Genomic DNA, 3,235 nt, shown 5'->3' with positions numbered 1-3,235 from the left:
TGTCGAAAACCAAAAATGGAACATTCTTTCTATCTTTTCCCCTAATCTTTTTCCCTGAACTTTTATCTATATATGTACTTTACATTTTTATCTATACTTGAATATTAGAGAAACAATGACAACCTAATCTCTGGAGTTAATTAACATTTATTTTTAACCATGTATGTATGTCAAAATATAAATCAATCCACATTTCTGAGATTAATTTTAAAGTAAACAACGTCTATATGAACGCACATTATTTATAAATAATAAATTAATTTTGTGTTATATTTAATATATTTTCTTAAATTAAAATTATGTAATTATATTTTTTTTATTAAATTACGGATATAATTAAGAGAAATGATTAAAAATAATTCAAATTAAATCTAATTTAGAGGCTTATTCTGTAACTCTTAATGACTGTAATAAATTGCGCAACAACATATATTATACAAAACATGCGCGATAACATTGTGACACTACAATTATAATCATTAAAAGTTACAGAATAGGCTCTTAATATTATAAATTTAAGAGTGCACATTTCAAAAACGTCTATAATACCGTAAAACGTAATAGATATTTGAAATAAATATTCTTTCGACATCACGATAATATTAATTTGAACTTAATACGCGAACTGACTGACCGATGTAAGTATAATGTGATTCAGCTCTGTCGGCGCTTCGAGTCCTCCTCGAGTGAGTGAGCCGCTTCTCGTGCTTGCTGCTCTTCGTCGTGGATCTCGCGGATTCAGTCACCATGCTGCTGCTTCCGGTCTCATTCGACGTTCGAGTCTTCGGTACTTGCCCTTCTTCGAGTTGTTTCCGCGAGCTCTTGCCCTCTGACTTGTTGCCCTTCGCCTTGGGCAGCAGGATTGCCAGCTTTCCCTGGCATTTCGGCAGACCCACGACTACGCCACAGGCACACACGTTCTCATTAGGCATCCTAAAAAAATCCAGACAGCATTTTAAAGAATTTTTATTCTGTGTGTGTGAGTTATAAAGAATTAGAAGTAATTAACTGTTATGGACCAGACTGTTCGGATGAATTGTAATTCGATATTCTTCTTCGAAAAGATATCTTGCACAGGTCTATTAAAATTGCACAAGAATAATATCCTACAAGAAAATATCAGAATATGTCAGAATGAAATTTATGAAACATCTCGCGAGGTATTCATTTTTTGAAGATCTTAATGCTTCCACCACGTGAAGGATCGATTTGTATGAAAAAATTATACGATTTCATAAATAATATGTATCATTGGGACTTAACGACACTTTGTAACAGTCCCTTGCAATCCATTACAGTTGGCGCGCACTACAATGTGCCAAACAACGTTATCGACCTCGTGTGCTGCGCGCCATTATTAACGACCCTATAATAGCCCTTAATTGGAATCAGTTCGTAACGTTTATTCGTAATAGCGTCCCACTCAGCATCGGTTCTCGCGTGACAAACGCGATTACGCGAGCTCGCGACGTACCCGCCGAGAAAAAAAGCGTGGCGAAACTTTTAACAGGCTCCATTCACTCGCCAGATTCAATTGACAAATTGAATTGTAAAAAATTCCAATGGGCAGATCCCTTTGATTCGTAGAACGCGTGCAGTTAGTTATATCGAGATTATCGTACATCGGTAAAGGCAAGAAGTATTGTAATTAGGAATTTGGAACCCTGCAACTGGTCTCAACTTCGAAACGCGGTCGTCACATGCAAAGGAATCAAAGAAGTATACCTATCGTATTCCTTATGAGAATTTACTTGAGCCATTTTGTGCGCGGAATCTTTAATATCGTGATCCAATTCAAACTTTCTGGAATAAATCATCGATTTGCCAAATTTCGCGATGAGAAGCAGAGCGGAGATGCCTCTATGCCTCAAGAAAGGAAAAGAGCTAGAAAGAGGGAGAAAGTAAAGTCGTCCTTTTGACTTGACTTTTACCGAGGTGGAAAAACAGAAGAAGGTTCTTTAATTCCCGAGAAAATCTCTTATTCCCCTCACATTTGGAAAGTCACTTCTGAGAGAACGAGAAGTCAAGCAAGTTCGCGTCTGATCGCACAATTCAGTTTTATATCGTCGAAATGAACAATGCTTCTCAGTATCCTCGTCGGATTTCGTCCTCGAGGACTTTTATCCTCTCAAGATTAAAAGGACTGTCGCCTTCGCGTTTATTATCCTTCCGTTTCTTACCTAAACCACTTTCAGCGGAGTACTCGATTTAATCTTGTACTTTCGTACTGGATTATCATCGGTATCGCTTTAAAAGACAAATGAAATATTTCTATAACATACTCTAGTTTATTAATACTTTTATATATGTTCTATTTTTATCTGAATGTGTATAAATCTCCTAGTCTGTATATATATATATGTATATAAATCTCCTGGTGTGTATGTATATATACTGATACTATACTTAATAAGGACAACTTTAATTTTTATAAATAGAACAGAAAAAGATAATACTGAGACTGCAACGAATGAGACGAAGAGTGTCGAAATCGAGACAAATCATTTGAGATTAATAATAATCTTATTATATATAGTGTTATTTTGTATAATATGATAAACCATAGATAGGCATGATGTGATAATAGACTTGCTTTGACATTCGTGGCGCGTGCAAACATCCCGAGAATGCGTTCGCGCCTGGTAAAGTGACGCCCTGAGATAATTTCGGGTCTCGCCCGGTTTAGGCAGGGAGGGTCGAGCACGAGGCCAGAGCAGGGGAATCGCTACATGGAAATTGAATTACGTGCCCTGCTGCGAAATGAGCTGCCAGGGACCTTGGTTAGTTTCGACGACAAACTGCTCGCTACAGTACGCAGAGAGACCTTCCCATTACTCATCCCGCTGCTGAGAACCCACCGCAGAACTTCTTCCTGACTTTAGACATATATGTATATGTATTTGGAGCTTGTTTCCCAAAGATACTGCTTAATACGGACAAGTTTTTAGGATGAATCAAGAATACAGAAAGAAGGAGAGTATTTGTCCACGAGAGGGTCAACTTTTCTTCAACAAATGGATCCAGTAATCGATAGTTTTCGAAACTATAACCACAGTTTACGAGCGCGTCTCTTTAGCTGAGTAAAAGTTTCATGAATACCGATAAAGCCTGAGAAATTTCCAAGCACGTAACGCGACGTGCCGTTTTATTGTGATTCGCGTGGGCAATTTCGTGATGGGATATTTTTCCGTGGCAGATGATAAACGCTATGTTATTGGATCTACAACTCCGGAAA

The 3,235-nt window shown here is 37.5% G+C and overlaps 1 pseudogene; it reads right to left on the bottom strand.

The window, feature by feature from the left end:
- Positions 1-3,235, bottom strand: part of LOC108756448 — an 80,639-nt pseudogene that overhangs the window by 12,260 nt on the left and 65,144 nt on the right.

The sequence above is a fragment of the Trachymyrmex septentrionalis genome, unplaced genomic scaffold (assembly GCF_001594115.1).
Source record: "Trachymyrmex septentrionalis isolate Tsep2-gDNA-1 unplaced genomic scaffold, Tsep1.0 scaffold127, whole genome shotgun sequence".
Classification (NCBI taxonomy): Eukaryota; Metazoa; Arthropoda; class Insecta; order Hymenoptera; family Formicidae; genus Trachymyrmex; species Trachymyrmex septentrionalis.
The sequence above is the reverse complement of the archived record's forward strand: the minus strand, read 5'-3'. Positions and strand labels throughout refer to the sequence as shown.